This window comes from Muntiacus reevesi, chromosome 6 (assembly GCF_963930625.1).
Source record: "Muntiacus reevesi chromosome 6, mMunRee1.1, whole genome shotgun sequence".
NCBI classification, from domain to species: Eukaryota; Metazoa; Chordata; class Mammalia; order Artiodactyla; family Cervidae; genus Muntiacus; species Muntiacus reevesi.
In genome coordinates, this window is record NC_089254.1 from 75294624 (window position 1) to 75313328 (window position 18705).

An 18705-nucleotide genomic window follows, 5' to 3' on the forward strand; every position below is an offset into this window, starting at 1 on the left:
TCTATCTTAGATGTGGACACCCCAAGTTTACAACTGCTCCTCTGTCCAGAAGGATGTGAGGGAGCCATGGGACTAGGAGAACTGGGTCATCTCCTCTGGGACTTTGACGTTTCACTGGTCTCAGAAAAGCTCTGGAATCTTCCAGTGCTGCCTCTTTCCCTCTTCTCTTACTCCCTCCCCTCCTACCTTCTCTCCATCTTTCCATTTGTTCTTCTTTCTTGTCTTCCTTTATCCTTTCCCATTCTCTTTTTCCTGTTGTACTACAAGGAACAAAGAGCAACGCAGGTATTTTACATAAACATTTAAAGAAGCCAACTGCAAAGGACTTGCGCAGGCATATGCCAAAATCTCTCCAAACCTTCTTCCAGATAAATGAAGATTACATATTCAAAGTTACTCACTGCAGTCAGTTGATGCTTAGACTAGAGATGCTACTTCAAGGTTGGGAGTCCTCTTTAGTGCTGATGGCTTGGATCAATCCCCATGTTCCCAACTTTGTTCAACATGGACAACAATGGACCACAATGATATTATACTGGCCCCTCCTCCTTTTGTTTTAAAAACTCATTTTTTTAAAGCAAATCCAAGATTTAATAATATAACATGAGTAAGAGCAACAATTTCACACAGAGTAACTGTTAGTAGGAAAACACCCTGATACTCCAAGTAGGCAGCACCTGGATTCTTGGATCAGGCCTACACCCTCCTAACAACTGCTACCATGATGGTGATGGTGACGGAGGTGGTGATGGTGGTGACGATGATGATGATGATGTTAACCACACTCAGTTTTTCATTTTATCACCTAACTGCTTCAGGAGTTTCAGTGCCTGGGGAGAAAACTTGACTTACTGACCTCCCCTGGTTCAGGCTTGTCCTGGATTCTGCTCATGTTCCATGCGCCACTTCCTGTCCTGTTCTGTAATAGGTGTCTGGTTGCCATCTCTTCACTGTACATGACTGGCCCAAGCCCACTGGGGACATTTCATTCCCCTGTCGATATCAGTGCAGAGATGAGCAGGCTCCAGGCTGTTTGGGACCTAGTTATACAAGAAAAGGCTTACCCTGCATCGACTAGGAAGAGATTCTACCCTCAACCTCTCCCCACCACCACAGTAAACAAGAAATCATGTTGCTCTGTTGCTGCTGGCAGCCATCTTGGGACCATAAAGAAACCAGTGATAGGATGAAACTGATGCCCTGAGAGCAGAAGGAACCAGAGAGAAGTGGTGCATTGTCCTGACACTGGCTCACCCCTTACCCCTCTTCTGGACTTCCTGTTATGTGAAATAATACACATCCTCATTTAAGTCAATTTAAGGTCTGTTCAATGAAGCCAGAAGCATCCAAGAAGCCAGGAAGCCACATGACTGTACATCTGACTCAAGTCAGACCTCTCAGCTTTCCCGGCAGTGAAAACAGGTTGCTGATGTCTAGTTTCTTACTTGCATTAAAAACCTGCTCCATTGCCTGCTTTCTTGCTTTCATCACCTCCTGTCTGTCTAAATAGGCACTTGAAAATGAACACATTCAGGGATTTCCCTGGTGGTTCAGTGGTTAAGACTGCCTTCCAATGCACCAGGTTCATGTTTGGCTCTGGTTGGGTAGCTAAGATCCCACACACCTCACGGCCAAAAAACCAAAACAAAAAAAGATGATATGTTGTAAGAAATGCAATAAAGACCCAAAAATGAACACATTTAAACATTCTGTTGGTTATATCTCAGAAATGTACAAAAACATACAAAAAGCCTCCCTTACTCTGATTTGGGACAGTATTTCTCTTGCCTGGATATTGCAGTTTCCAGCTAATGCCTCTCACTGTCCCCCCACCCCCTGCCCTACCATGCCCCAGGCCTATGTGATTTTCCACAGGGAGGCAGAATGACTTTCACAAGCTTAGATCACAGACTGCCATCTCTTCTTGGTGAAGCCTTCCCTGGCCAATCTCCACCCCAGCTTGCTTTATTTTCTGTACTTTATTCCACATCTCTTGCTCCATCCAAGGATCTGTATAATTCATTCACTTATTTTTTTGTTTCTTACATGTCTTCCCTTACTAGACTATAAGACTGTTAAGTCAGGAATTTATTGACTTCTGTATCAGCTGTTCTCAGACTAATGCCTGGAAAAAAGTCAGCATTCAATACATCTTTGTTGAACAAATGAAATTTTTAATTTTTAAATTCTGAACCCTCCCAACTGTTCACACTTCACTCAAAATCAAAACCAAAACCAAAGTCTTTGTAAGGTCTCTTTGTAAGGTCTACCAGGCTGTGAGTGAGCCAGTTTACCACCTAAGCTGCCCATGCTCCTCTTTCCCTTTCTCAGGGTCTCTAACCCTGGACACCTCACCAGTCTTGGGTGGGCAAGGCAGCTCCTACCTGAGCCCTTGTCTCCTTCTTGCTCCTGATACTAGGAAGCTCCTCTTGCAGACATCGACCCAGCTTCTCCCTATGTTCCCGAGATCTTTGTTCAGATGACACAGCATCAGCATCTTTCCTGACCACCTGGCACAAAATAACCTTGCCCTTCCTTATTTTTCTCTCAACCAGCATTTTCTCTCTCTAAGATGTTACCATGATCTTAGGTACTATCTGCTTATTGGCTAATGGCTTCCAGTTGCACCACTAGAATCTAAACTTCTAATTGGGAGCTATCCAGTTTGTTTGCCACTATATTCTAGCCTGTCAAAGAGGAGTTGCTCAATAAATATTTGTTCAATGGATAAATAAATGAATGGTTTTGTGTGTGGGTTTTAAAAATTATTCCCTTTTACTACTACATTTAATAAAAGAAATTTTCATGGTTTCACATTTGGCTTATAGTTTTTACGTGGAATAGGGATTCGTTGTTATGCAATCAATTTTGTCTTTTCTTTGGTAAATGCACTCACCCCAAAAGCCCTTCCTGACCTAAATATTTGTTAAAGACACACACCTCTGCTTTCTTCAAGGATTTTATGGTTTTATTTTTTTCCTTTTAATCCTTTAATATATTTGGAACTTATTGCTTATGTGAGCTAATTAAAGATAGTATTTTTTAAAAGAAATTTTTTCTGTATATAATGTATTAAAATTGGCAAACTCATTCAATATTTATTCTATTTCTTCTTTTTATTATAGATGATTCTAGGTTATTTATTCTATTCCACATTTCCTTAGGCTACTGTTTAAATTATTAAAATTTTATAATATGGTTTAATATTGCTCTTAGCTTTCTTTTAAAATTTTGATTCCTCCAAATTTTTAAGGCTGACTGTAGAATCATGTTGTTCTTCAGTTGCTGGGTTGCGTCTGACTCTTTGCGACCCTATGGACTATAGCCTGACTGGCTCCTCCATCAGGTGGAGGTTTTCTAGGCAAGAATCCTGGAGAGGGCTGACATTTCCTCCTTCAGGGAATCTTCCTGACCCAGGAGTCAAACCTCTGCCTCCTGCATTGGCAGATGGATTCTTAACCACTGAGCCATTAGGAAAGCCCATAGAATTAATGTTAACAAAATTCAAAAATAGTACCATTAAGACTGGCTTAAAATGCATTGATCATTTTAAGTGGCGAAATAGTGGAACTCATTACACTTTTCAGGGTTCTAATATAAGGCAATCATTTGGTGAAAGTGTAGTCTGTTAGATTTCTCTACTGTTAACTTACTATTTTTTCCCTGTAGTTAGCAACTGTTTGGGGAACAACACATTGATACTATGAAAATATTCTGTTTCTCCTCAAACTTTTGTTCAATAATTTTAGCATCCCTTGGAGCTTGAGTGCAAAGATTACTACTGTGATGTCCTAATGGTGACTTCCCTCATTCCTTCTACACTTATTGATTGGAATTTGGCTGTGAGGATGAGTTGCCCCCTCTCCTCATTTATTTATTCAATTATTTATTTATAACAGTAAGGAGGTGACGTGGATATTTATTTTGGTGTATGGATTATAACCCAATGTCACTGCTATTTATTTGGTTTCTCAAGCTGTGTCAACTTTGGCCAGTGGGAGCTTGTCTAGGTTGGCTCCTTTGCTCCTTGCCATTTTCCATCTATGTGAGCACATCCTTACTCTCTAGTTCCACAAGCAGCTCCAGGTTCATCTTATCTTTTTCATAACCTAACATTGAAGGTCATGAATGTCATCTTTCTATAGTCAAAGAAAGATTTGGCTGATTCTTAATTCTCAAACAGTTGCTAAATAGTGTAAAGATAGTGAATTTATTTCTTTCTCCATATGCAACCATATTTAGGCTAGAGCTATACTGATTAACCTACCATATCAAAGACAAATAGTTCAGAAATCAAAGAAAACCAATTTATTTGTCTTCATGTGCCTATTTTTTAAATTTGTTTTTTTAATTGATAACTTAGGCAAAATCTAACTTGATTCTTGAGTTATTTATGAATACCAATGATCTAAGTTGCCAATTTCAATAAGTAATCAGATCACTGCTGTCCATAGAATGAGGTGCAAGGGAGTCCGTCTTCTCTCTCTCACCTTCTCTTCTCCACCTTAACAGTGCCTGAGGCGTTTCTATGACTCAAGGATCTACATAACACAGTTCATAAACAATTGACACTGAAGTGTCCAATACTCTCATTTTAAGGATATATTTTACATATAACTAAATGGGTTGAGGCTTCTTAGGTGGCTCAGTGGCAAAGAATTCACCTGTAATGCAGGAGACACAGGTTCAGTCCCTGAGTCAAGAAGATCCCCTGAGGGAGGGCATGGCAACCCACTCTAGTATTCTTGACATGAAAATCTCATTGACAGAGGAGACTGGTGGGCTACAGTCCATGGGGTTGCAAAGAGTGGGACACGACTGAAGTGACTAAGCACACAAACTGGGGTTGAATGTAAAAAGTTCTCCAAGCTTATAGAGTTGGTGGTGGATAACCTAAGGACTAAATTCTGTATGTGAAACTCATTCAAGTGTTCTTTTAGCTTCACCATAATGCTGAAGGTAGCAGGATAGTTTCATGTTCTAATGAATCTGGATAGAGTGAGCCCAACAAGTATAAATGAAAATGGATAAAACCCACTTTAGACAATAAGCAAAGAGAACTGTGTTAATGATTAAATAAAATGCACTGAGGATAAGACTGAAAAGTAGAAATTTAACTTAGACCAAAGCCCATGGGATGGTAGAAGCATTACAGCTTTATCACAATTTTATGTGGGTTCTCCATCTTGCAAGTACTTTGTTCTATTTGGTGAACTGACATCCTACATTTGCAAAAGTGAGGCTCTTTTGTCCTGGTGATTTTTAAGGTGAACTAGTATCACAGGGCAAGAGAGTTTCAGAAAAACATCTACTTCTGCTTTATATGCCAAAGTCTTTGACTGTGTGGACCACAACAAACTCTGGAAAATTCTTAAAGAGATAGGAATACCAGAACACCTGACCTGCCTCCTGAGAAATCTGTATGCAGGTCAGGAAGCAACAGTTAGAACTGGAACATGGGAAAACAGATTGGTCCCAAACTGGGAAAGGAGTACCTCAAGGCTGTATATTGTCACCCTGCTTATTTAACTTATATGTAGAGTACATCATGAGAAATGCTGGGCTGGAAGAAGCACAAGCTGGAATCAGGATTGCTGGGAGAAATATCAATAACCTCAGATATGCAGATGACACCACCCTTATGGCAGAAAGTGAAGAAGAACTAAAGAGCCTCTTGATGAAAGTGAAAGAGGAGAGTGAAAAAGTTGGCTTAAAACTTGACATTCAGAAAACTAAGATCACGGCATCTGGTCCCATCACTTCATGGCAAATAGATGGGGAAACAATGGAAACACTGATGGACTAATTTTGGGGGCTCCAAAATCACTGCAGATGGTGACTGCAGCCATGAAATTAAAAGATACTTACTCCTTGGAAGAAAAGTTATGACCAACCTAGACAGCATATTAAAATGCAGAGGCATTGCTTTGCCAACAAAGGTCCATAGAGTCAAATCTATGGTTTTTCCAGTAGTCATGTATGGATGTGAGAATTGGACTACAAAGCAAGCTGAGCACTGAAGAATTGATGTTTTTGAACTGTGGTGTTGGAGAAGACTCTTGAGAGTCCCTTGGACTGCAAGGAGATCCAACCAGTCCATCCTAAAGGAGATCAGTCCTGATATTCATTGGAAGGACTGCTGCTGAAGCTGAAGCTCCAATACCACCTAATGTGAAGAACTGACTCGTTTGAAAAGACCCTGATGCTGGGAAAGATTGAAGGCAGGAGGAGAAGGGAATGACAGAGGATGAGATGGTTGGATAGCATCACCAACTCAGTGGACATGAGTTTGAGTAATCTCTGGGAGTTGGTGATGGACAGGGAGTCCTGGCGTGCTGCAGTTCATGGGGTTGCAAAGAGTTTTACATGACTGAGTGACTGAACTGAACTGAACTGAGTATCATTATGATCCCTACAGAAAAAGGAAACAAAAGACTCCTCAAATTCTTCTTCATTGTCAAAGTGAATTTTTCATCTTAGATACACAAGTAAACATACATATATGCAGACTCAGATTAATAATATGGAAAATTTTCCCAACACCCCATGGACTGTAGCCTGCCAGGCTCCTCTGTCCATGGGATTCTCCAGGCAAGAGTACTGAAGTGGGCTGCCATTTCCTTCTGCAGCAACAATATGTTATGTGTTGGAAAAACCGATAAGTATTAGCAAAGCCTGGGAAATAGTAAAAGCATAGAAACACTTTTTTTTTTGTTAAAGTGTAGAGAGATCTAAGGTAAATGATACACCATTAGAGAAAATGTATGTCTTTAGAAGCATTTGAACACCTTGAGTTAGATGTTTATATGTATTTGACTTACAGGAGAGGAGGAAAATGGCATTATTCTAAGAGTACACACGAAGCCATTTAGCCAAATAAGGAGTTGTAATCCTATAACAAAATAATGTCATGATTAGTGACTAACTACCTGCATATATGCTTGATGAGTTAATTATTGCTAAACAAGGTTTCTAATAACTCTTTGACTTGTGTTTTTGTGATAAGCAGAGTAATGGCCCCCAAAGTTGTCTCCATACTAATCCACAGAATTTCGAAATATGTCATGTTCCATGGCCAAAGGGAATTAAAGTAGCAGATGGAATTAAAGTTGTTAAGTAGCTGATCTTAAAATAGAGAGACTTTTCTGGGTTATCCAGATAGGTCCTATGTAACTACAAAGGACCTTTAGGACAGAGGAGGGAGGCAAAAGAGAAAGTCAAAATCAGAGAGAGATTGGAGAATGCTATGCTGCTGGCTTTAAAGATGGAAGAAGAGACCACATCCTAGGAGTGTAGGCATCCGCTAGAAGCTGGAAAACACATGGAAACAGATCATCCTTTAGAGCCTTCAGAAGGAGTGTAGTCCTACCAAAATCTGAGTTTTAACCCAGTGAGACTGATTTCAGATTTTAACATCCAGAAGTTTAAGACCATGATTTTATACTGTTTTAAACAATTAAATTTATATTAAATTTAAATTTAATTTGTTATAGCAGCAATAGGAAACAGATATAATTTTAAACAAATCCTTACCTACAATGAAAATAAAGTTATGTATAAGCAATGATGATAAAAAGAAGGTTAGTATATGTTTGCATTCTCCAGAGAAATAGAACAAATAGGATTGAGAGAGAGACATGTAAAATGAGATTTATTCTAGAAATTGGTTCATGGAGTTATAGAGGCTGAGAAGTACCACTATCTGCTGTCGATAAGCTGGAGAATCAGGAAGGCCAGTGGTATAACTCATTCAAGCTGATTATGTAAGTCCTGGTCTGAGTCTGAAAACCTGAAAACCATGAGTGCCAATGTTCAAGGATAGGAGGAGATGGATACCTCAGCTCAAGCAGAGAGAGCAAATTGGCCCTTACTCTACCTTTTCCTTCTATTCAGTACCTTGATTAGATGATGACCACCCACCCTGGGGAGGTTGCTCTTCTTTAAGAGTCTGCTGATTCAAATGCTAATCTCTTCACCCTCACAGACACACCCAGAGATAGTGTTTACCAACTATTTGGCATCCCTCAGCCCAGTCAAGTTGATGCATAGGATTAACCATCATAGTTAGAGGTTAATGAAATGAATGATTTTTGAGAACCTGTCATCTAAGAATGTGTGGTATCCAAAGAAAGGAAAAATATACTCCAAGGTTTAGAAACTAGAACTTCTAAAAGTTTAGTGAAAAGTTTTTATTACTCCATAACATGAAGTTTTGAAAGGAAATACAACTTTAGAAGGTTGGAAAGTTCTCAAAAGATGTAATTATGACTGTATAATCCTATAGATTGAATTGTATGAAGCTACAGAAGGCATGCTTATCAAATATGTAGATGACATGAAGCCTGGCAAGAGAATGAACACATTGTATGTCAGAACCAGAATTGAAACAACAAAAAAAATCTTGTCAGTCTGTAGCAATGGGATGAATCTCTAAAAAGAGAAATTAACAGGGATTAACATAAGATCCTACACTTGGGTCCAAAAACCCAATTGCCCAAATGCAGTTGGGAGTGATGTATGTAGTACAGCAGCATGTGATAAAATGACTGTCAAGTTTTAATAAACCAAAAAAGTTAGGGATATTATAATAGAATAATAGAAGTGTTAAACACTTCAAATTAGCTTCTCCCACCATTGTCTATTGATGAGATCAAATAAGATAGTTGTCTAGTTTCAGATCTGTTATTGGAAAGATCAGTAAAGCAAACTTGCTTGAAAACTAGTAATGAAACATATTTGATGATATTGCAGGGTTATTTGAAGAAGACTGCAAATTAATGGTAAGGAGGGAATAAAAGTTCTCTTCAAATCTTTTAAGGGTTTATGAGTCAAAGGTGTAAGGTTTATTTTGTTTGGACTCAAGTGTAGAACTAGAGTCAGTGAGTAGAATCCACAGAAAGATAAATTCCAGTTCCATATAAAGAAGTTACAGCTTATAAAGTCTAAGTTGTCTAAAATTCAGATGGGCTGACTGAAGAGTGGATTCCCCACCAGTAGAGACATTCAAGCACAAATCAAACTACAATTTGGTAGAGAATGTTACAAAATTCATTCACATGGTGAAAGAAAATATAGGTTTGATTACAATCTAAGGACTACCATGAATCATAACCACTATATCAGACCCAAGCTAGTTTATTTTCCATGGTGCAAGATTCATTTGTTGGGTAGTATTTGAATATCTTGATATAGTAAACTATATTACATCAAACTCCTGACTGATGGAGAAGGAGATGGATGTCTACTTCAGCATTCTTGCCTGTGAAATCCCATGGACAGAGGAGCCTGGTGGGCTACAGTCCATGGGGCCACAAGAGTAGGACACAACTGATTGACTTAGGCTCATTGTAGCTCTTATTGTTGTTGGTACTTGCTGTAAAAATGAAGGCACTGAATTCAGCAGGGGCTAGGTCCTCAAAAGAACTGACTACAATCTCACTGTTTAGAGAGGAAAAACAGCTCACTAAATGGCAAATATTCTCTACACATATTGTAATAGTAAATGATTCCCATAGTCATGCCAAATCCTTATTTCAGAATCCCTAGCACTACCTGTTCTATCAAATTATCAAAAGTTCCCAGCTGTGAACTGCTCAGGGACCAGTGTACACTGAGATACCACCAGAATTTCAAAGCCTTTCCTAACTAATGCAGCCCAGGAAAGACTTTGCTGACCTTAGATCTACAAATCCTCTTTCACCTTTTAAATAAGGTGTTAGTTCTTCTCTGAGTTCTTCTCTGAGTTACTGCTTTCATCTCTCTCTTTCTACTCCACTTTTTTCATTCTATTGCTCTTCACTTAAATTGCTACATATCTCTATATTCCAAGATAATATATAAAACCATCTTTTCCCAAAAATCAAAAAGAAGAAAGGAAGAGGTTAGAGAAGAGGAAAGGGGTACTTTGAATTTGTTTCAGGGACTCTCTGGAAAAGGCTAAGCTAAGCTACTTCTGGGAGTGCTGGTGAGAATATAGAGACTGGGTTTACACAACTGTGTTTAGGAAATGTAAGATTTGAGAAAGAACATAATTAAGAGAAACAATTCAAGAGGTTGAACCTGTGAGTACCCAAGTTTCTCTTAGCTGTTTCATATCAACTTGACTAGGCCATGGTATCCAGTTTCTGGTTAAATATCAGTCTAGATGTTGCTACAAAGCTGTTTTTAAAGACATGATTAACATTTAAATAAGTAGGCTTTGAGTAAAGCATATTCTTCTGCGTAATGTGGGTGGGCCTCATCTAGTCAGGTAAAGCCCTTAAGAGAAGTTTCTGAGAATTCTTATCACAAACAAAAAAAGAATACTTTTTCTATTTCTTTTTCTATATATTATATATATATATACATATATATATTTATATATGATGGATGTTCACTAAACTGTAGTTGTTATTTCATTATATATATGTGTGTGTGTGTGTGTGTATGTGTGTCAAATCACCATGCTGTACATCTTAAACGTATACAGTGCTGTATGTCAAATATATCTCAATAAAACTGAAAGAGTGAGAGAGATAGAGAGAAGGTAATAGTGGTGGGGGGTTCTCTAGAGCAAGAATAAATTATGCTTTCAGTCTTGAGATTGTAGCATCAACTATGCCCTGGGTTTCCAGACTGCTGAACTCCTCTTTAGATTTTGGACACACCAGACTTCACAAACACATGAGCCAATTTCTTAAAATAAATCTTTATTTCTCAATATATGTATAGGCACTGAGACAGAGACATCAATAGGTAGATAGATAGATAGATAGAGATATATCTCTACAGATTATGTAGTTTATGTATATTTATTCTATTTATTCTCTTTCTCTGATTAATTAGCCATGAATTTCTTCAATCTCTTGTCCTGCTTACTTTCTCCCCACCCTATCTATATCCTTGAAATTTACCATGCTCTGGATTGACTTATTACTTTCCTCTGAGCTTTCAGCAGTTTTAGGGGACTTATCAGTACAATGGGAACACCATTAAACATTCTAGACTTTGAATTAAGAAATCTAAAATGTTATACACTAGGAAAAATGACTAGATGCCAATAGATAAGCCTTCATGACTAATAAAACTTACTCCAAATTAACTCAATACCAAACTACATGAGATGATCTGCTTTTATCCTGACACATGAAATACCAAAATATATCCTCTTCAGAGAAAAATTACATTATCAGAAATTTAAATTTATTTATTTAATTTCTCACAATGCTTGACTTCCATATAAAAATTATCATATGTTCTATGAGACAAAATAACTGAATAAAAGCTAGGAGAAAAAGTAGACAGGAAAATAAAATCCCTTCTCAAATGACATATTAGAATAAATAGATACAGATTTTAATGTAATGATTATTGTATGTTTGAGGACATAAATGTAATATTTTAGTAGATAACTAAGCTCTAAAAAATGATTAAAGTGAAAATTCTAAAGCCCAACATTCAGAAAACTAAGATCATGGCATCCGGTCCCATCACTTCATGGCAAACAGATGGGGAAACAGTGGAAACTGTGGCTGACTTTATTTTTCTGGGCTCCAAAATCACTGCAGATGGTGATTGCAGCCATGAAATTAGAAGACACTTGCTCCTTGGAAGGAAAGTTATGACCAACCTAGATAGCATATTAAAAAGCAGAGACATTACTTTGCCAACAAAGGTCCGTCTAGTCAAGGCTATGATTTTTCCAGTGGTCATGTATGGATGTGAGAGTTGGACTGTGAAGAAAGCTGAGCACTGAAAAATTGATGCTTTTGAACTGTGGTGTTGGAGAAGACTCTTGAGAGTCCCTTGGACTGCACGGAGATCCAACCAGTCCATCCTGAAGGAGATAAGATAAGTGTTCATTGGAAGGACTGATGCTGAAGCTGAAACTCCAATACTTTGGCCACCTCATGTGAAGAGTTGACTCATTGGAAAAGACCCTGATGCTGGGAGGGATTGGGGGCAGGAATAGTAGGGGACGACAGAGGATGAGATGGTTGGATGGCACCATCGACTCTATGGACATGGGTTTGGGTGGACTCCGGGAGTTGGTGATGGACAGGGAGGCCTGGCGTGCTGCGATTTATGGGGTCACAAAGAGTTGGACGTGACTGAGCAACTGAACTGAACTGAACTGAAGCTCTAAAATATGATTAAAGTGAAAATTCTAGAAGAGAAAAATATAATTAGTACAAGTAAGAACTCAGTAGACAAATTAAGAGACAAGCAGTTATCACCTAAATAGAGGATTAATGAATTGGGAGATAGAATAGTAGAAAATATCTATACTGAAGAATAGGGAAACAACTGTATAAAAAGCAAGATAAACAAAAATAAGTAAACAAAGAGAAAACCAAAAATCATCACAAGAAACATATAGGACATGTTTTTAAAAAAGTCTCTTGTAGTTGCATTGGAATCTCAGAAGCAGAGTAGGAGAATGTTGCCATTTCTGAAGGGATACTGATCAAAAATTCAAAATTGTTGAAAGGCATCAAACTGCAGGCTTAAATAATATTGCAAGACTCAAGTATATCAAAAACATAGCAGCAAAAAAGGAAACCAATTAAATATACCATGACATATCATTGCAAACCTCATGGAAATCAAAGACAATGAGGAAATCTTAAAAACAGTCAGAGAAGGAAGAAGACACATTACTTTCAATAATAAAATATTTTCATTACTTTTAAGACCAGATTCCTCAACAGATTCCTTAAAAGAAATTATGGAAGCCAAAAGACAGTTGTATGTCATCTTCAAAGTGCTGACAAAAAATAACTGCCAAGTTAGAATTCTACACTAAGCAAAATATTCCTTAAAGATGAACTAGAATTCTTTATCAGCCAAAATGTTTTCATAAAATGAAGTCAAATAAAGACATTGCAAGAAAAAATTATCATCAGCAGGCACACTTTAAAAAAAACCCAAAACAGGGGGAAAAAAAAACCAAAAAAAACCAAATCAAAGAGAATTCTCCAGGCAGAAGAAAATGGTCCCAAGTAGGAGACAGGAAGATTAAGAAGAATGAAGAGCAATGAAAAGAAATATATACCCAAATCAAATGAATATTGACTGTGCACAATTGTATCATATACGAGTTTATGCACATGTAGGAAAAAACAATAATAATAGTGCAAAAAGTATAAAGAGGATATGTGCTTTAATGCATCAGCATTGTACTAAAAGTAGTAAAAAGTTAGTTATTTGAATTAAACTTTAATAAGCATATTGTAATTTCTAGGTTAACTATCAAATGAAAAGTGAAAGAATGTACAATAAACTAATAGGAGGTAGAATGGGATTATTTGAAAAATCACTTGATAATGCAAAATAAGGGAATGTAATATGGTTCAGAGTTAAAGAAACGGACTACAAGGCAGGAGACCTGGGTTTGATCCCTGGGTCAGGAAGAACCCCTGGAGAAGGGACTGGCAATCCACTCCAGTATTCTTATCTGCAGAATCCCATGGATAGAGGAGCCTGGTGGGCTACAGTCACGGGGTCGCAAAGGATCAGATATTACTGAGCGATTAACACACACACACACACACACACACACACACACACACACGGCAACAAAGGAGGAGAAATTTCACATAGAGTAGGTAGAATTATTAGAAATAAAGCAGGAAAATAGCAGTTTTAAACCCAAGTATATCAATAATTTTTTTAAAATGTAAATAGATCAAATACATTGGCTAAAACACCAAGACTCAATAAATTAAAAAGGAAAACCAAGCTTTATGCTGCCTACATAGGATGCATTGAACAAATACAAAAAGTGGAAATAAAAAGTTGTGATGAGATTCACCATGTGTACAATGACAAAAAGAAACCTAAGGAAGCTATTAACATTAGACAAAGTAGATTCTCAGCAAGAACCATAAAGAGGAATAAACAGACATATCATAAATTAATAGGGGTCAAGCTAGGAGAAAAAAATAACTCTTAGAGTATATCAACCTAATAACGTAGCTTCAATATATTTAATAAGAGAGTACTAAATGGAAACTAACATAGACTTAAAAAAAATACAGATAGTAATGTGTAATGGGTGGAATTTTAAAAGTTCAGGTTGTAATTAAAATCCAATGGCTGGAGTTATAATATTCTGAATTTCCAGCAAAATTTGGAACAGAAAGTAAACTTATAGGTAAATTTTAAGCTTTTTGTGTTGTTGTTGTTCAGTCGCTAAGTCATACCTGACTCTTTGTGACCCCCCATGGAGTGTAGGACACCTGTAAGCTAAAATTTCTAGAGTAATCACTTAAAGAATAAATTGAGAATAACTTTTAAACCAAGAGAAAAATAAACTAGAAAGAAAGAGGAAAGGACCTCAATCAATGAAAAAATTTTAAATGAAAGGAAAATAAAATAGTAATAAAGGGGAAATCCTCACATCAAATATGGTGGCTACTTTTAAAAAATAGAAAATAAAAATGTGGGCATGCAGAGAAATTGAAACCCTTGTACACAGTTGGTGGAACTGTAAAATGGTGCAACTTTTATGAAAAAGATACAGCAGTTTCTCCCCAAATTGATAAAGCTATACATTATCTAGAAATTCCACTTCGGGTATATATCACAAAGAACTGTAAACAGGGTCTCAAAGAGATATTTGCTCACCCATATTTTTAACAATACTATTCTCAGTAGTCAAGAGGTAAAAGCTGCTCAAGTGTCCATTGATGAATGGATGGATAAACAAAATGTGATATATACATATTAGGGAATATTATCCAACCTTAAAAAGGAAGAAAATCCTGTCAAATGCTATAACATGGAAAAATCTTCAAGACATAATGCTAAATGAAATAACCTAGTCACAAAGGGACAAATATTGTATGATTCTGCATATATGAAGTATCTAACATCGTAAAATTCATAGAAACATAAAGTAGAATGAATGGTGGTATACAGGGACTTGGAAAGGAAGAAAAGTGAAGTTGTTGATTAATGGGTACAGAAGTTCAGTTTTGCAAGATGAAAAAGCTCTGGCAATCTGTTTTACAACAATCTGAATATATCACTATCTAAGATATATCACTATATCTTAGTGATATCACTAGGATGAAAGGAAAATAAAATAGTAATAAAGGGTGAATCCTCACATCCTTAGTGATATCATTAAGGTATAGTGATATATCTTGGATAGAGATATATTCACATTGTTGTAAAACAGATTGCCAATCTAACTGTATACTTGGGCTTCCCAGGTGGCTTAATGGTAAAGAATCTGCCTGCAGGGCAGGAGAGCCAGGTTCTGTCTGTGGGTTGGGGAGATCCCCTGGAGAGGGAAATGGCAACCCAGTTTAGCATTTTTCCCTGGGAAACCCCATGGACAGAGGAGCCAGGTGGACTATAGTCTATGGGGGGTCACAAAAGAGTTGGACATGACTTAGTGCTTAAAACAACAACTGTATGCTTAGAGATAATTAAGATGGTAAATTTATGTAATGCATTTTTATCACAATAAAAATAGGGAGAATAAGAAGTTTCAGTTCAGTTCAATTCAGTCACTCAGTCATGTCCGATGCTTTGTGACCCCATGAACCACAGCACGCCAGGCTTCCGTGTCCATCACCAACTCCCAGAGTTCGCCCAAACTCATGTCCACTGAGTCGGTGATGCCATCCAATCATCTCATCCTCTGTCGTCTCCTTCTTCTCCTGCCCTCAATTTTTCCCAGCATCAGGGTCTTTTCAACTGAGTCAGTTCTTCACATCAGGTGGCCAAAGTATTAAGAAGTTCAAAATAAATTGAAAGCAATACATCCAAAACACTGGTCATTATAATAAATATAAATGAACTACTTTGTCCAGTTCAAACAAAAATTATTAGACTAGATTAAAATTTAATTTTGACCTCCCCTCCTCTCCTAAAAAATTCAGGTACAATTTACTTTTATAAAGAAATACAACTGGCCTATAAGAATACTGAAAGATTAAAAGTAAGGAGATAAACACATACTAACCATAATCTATGGATATGAGAGTTAGACTGTGAAGAAAGCTGAGAGCTGAAGAATTGATGCTTTTGAACTGTGGTGTTGGAGAAGACTCATGAGAGTCCCTTGGACTACAAGGAGATCCAACCAGTCCATCCTAAAGCAGATCAGTCCTGGGTGTTCATTGGAAGGACTGATGCTGAAGCTGAAACTCCAATACTTTGGCCACCTCATGGGAAGAGTTGACTCGTTGGAAAAGACCCTGATGCTGGGAGGGATTGGGGGCAGGAGGAGAAGGGGACGACAGAGGATGAGATGGCTGGATGGCATCACCAACTCGATGGACATGTGTTTGAGTAAACTGTGGGAGTTTGTGATGGACAGGGAGGCCTGGTGTGCTGTGATTCATGGGGTTGCAAAGAGTCGGACACGACTGAGAGACTAAACTGAACTGAACCATAATCAAAGGTAGTATGGATTTATTAACAGCAGACAAAATAGTTTTTATGGAAAAAAGTATTACTGAGGTTAAAGATTATTGTTACATATTGATAAAAGTGACTTAATATTTATAATTCTCAAACTGTTTGAGGTCTTCCGTGGTGGCTCAGATGGTAAAGAATCCTTCTGCAATGTGGGAGACCTGAGTTCGATCCCTGGGTTGGAAAGATACCCTGGAAGAAAGGATGGCAACCCACTCCAGTATTCTTGCCTGGAGGATCGCCATGGACAGAGGAGCCTGGTGGGCTACAGATCATGAGGTTGCAAAGAGTTGGACATAACTGAGCAATTAAGCACACACACAGACATAATAGCACAGCTTCCGACATCAAAGTATCAGCAGAAATAAAAGGAAAACCTGGCAAACTACTGTTATACAGGAATGTTTTAATCTGTCTTTCTCAGTAATTAACAGATCAAGCACACAAATATAAAATTGTGGGTACAGAAGATTTGAATAGCGCAATTAAGAAACTTGATCCAAGTGACATATATTGAACATTGTATCTCCCCAAATATTTATTCTTTACAAGCAAACATATTAATACTTACCAAAATTGACCACATGCTTGACTTGGTAAAACAAGCTTCAATAAATATCAGAGAATCACACTATATAGAATAATTTCAAAAATTGTGGTCATCATGAAATTACTTTAGAAATCAATAACTCAAAGATAAATTAGAAAAACCTAGGCATTTAGAAGTTTTAAAATAATTCCCAAATTTATATGGTGTGAAGAAAGAATCACAAAAGAAAAGATAGTACTTAATTTTGAATGATAAGAAAAATATAATTTCAAAACTGTGGAATTCAACTTAAAATTTAAAGAATATACAATTATAACTATATAAGTATAAATGCTTCTGTTAAAAAGAAAGAAACGTTAAAAGATAATAAACTACTAATGAGTAACAAATCATCTCAAACTTAGTGACCTGACACAACAGTCATTTGGTTTATAGCTTCAGTGGGTCCAGAGCTTGACTTGATTTGGTGGTTCTGGCTCAGGCTCTCTCATACAGTTTCATTCAAGATACTGGCCAGGGCTACAGTCGTCTGAAGGCTTTGAAAGGGGTTAAAGGGTTTGCTTCCACAATGGCTCACTCATGTGGCTGTTAGCTAGAGGCCTCAATTTCTTTGCATGTGACCCTGCTGTTTCATGAAGATCCTAGTTTTCCAGGTCTAAAAATTTAATCAGAAATGCAAGGCTTTCAATACTAAAACCAGGAAACTCCCAAACAAACCAGGACAACTGGTCACCCTAACCTCTCTGTAGGGCTGTTTGACTTACTCCCTGGTGAGTAATCCAAAAGAGAGCAAGAAGTTGGCCCCAACCTCTTTTACGATCTAGCCTCGGAAATCACATACTCCTGCTATAATCCATTCATTAGAAGTGATTCAATAAAAGTCCAGAATTAAGGGAAGGACTCTACCTTTATAAAAAATTTGTCAGTTTCTCCTAACTTAGTTGGTACAACTAAGTGAATCAGCTATATGTATACATATATCTCCTCCCTCTTGGACCCCTCTCCCCCATTCCCCATTGCACCTACCTAGGTCATCACAGGTACTCAGCTGAGTACCTGTGATATGCAGCAGCTTCCCACTAGTTATCTGTTTTACACATGATAGTGTATATATATATATGCTTAGTTGCTCAGTCTTATCTGACTCTCTGTGGCCCCATGGACTGTAGCCCACCAGACTCCTCTGTCCAGGGAATTTTCCAGGCAAGAATACTGGAGTGGGTAGCCATTTCCTACCCCAGGGAATCTGCCCTATACAGTGATTGAACCTATGCCTCTTGTGTCTCCTGCATTGCAGGCGGATTCTTTACCACTAGTGCCGTCTGGGAAGCCCTGGTAGTGCATATATGCCAACCTAAACTCCCAATTTGTTCTACCCTCTCCTCCCCTTACCCCTGTGTCCACATGTTTGTTCTCTACATCTGTATCTCTATTCCTGCCCTGGAAATAGGTTCATCTGTATAATTTTTTTTTTTTTTAGAATCCACATATATGCATTAATATATATTTGTTTTTCTCGTTCTGACTAGCACTCTACCTTTTGAAAGGGAAAGTGTACAAGAATTTGTGGATGTATTAAACTGCCATACTATGTGTCCAACTGAAGAAGTTAGAAAAATGCAACAGAGTAAAATACAAAGTGAATAAAACAAAGGAATTAATAAATACGAGCAGAAAGTCATAAGATGGAGAGCAGAGCCATGACTTGCTTTACCTCTCTTTATTGCACTTCACAGTTACTGTGC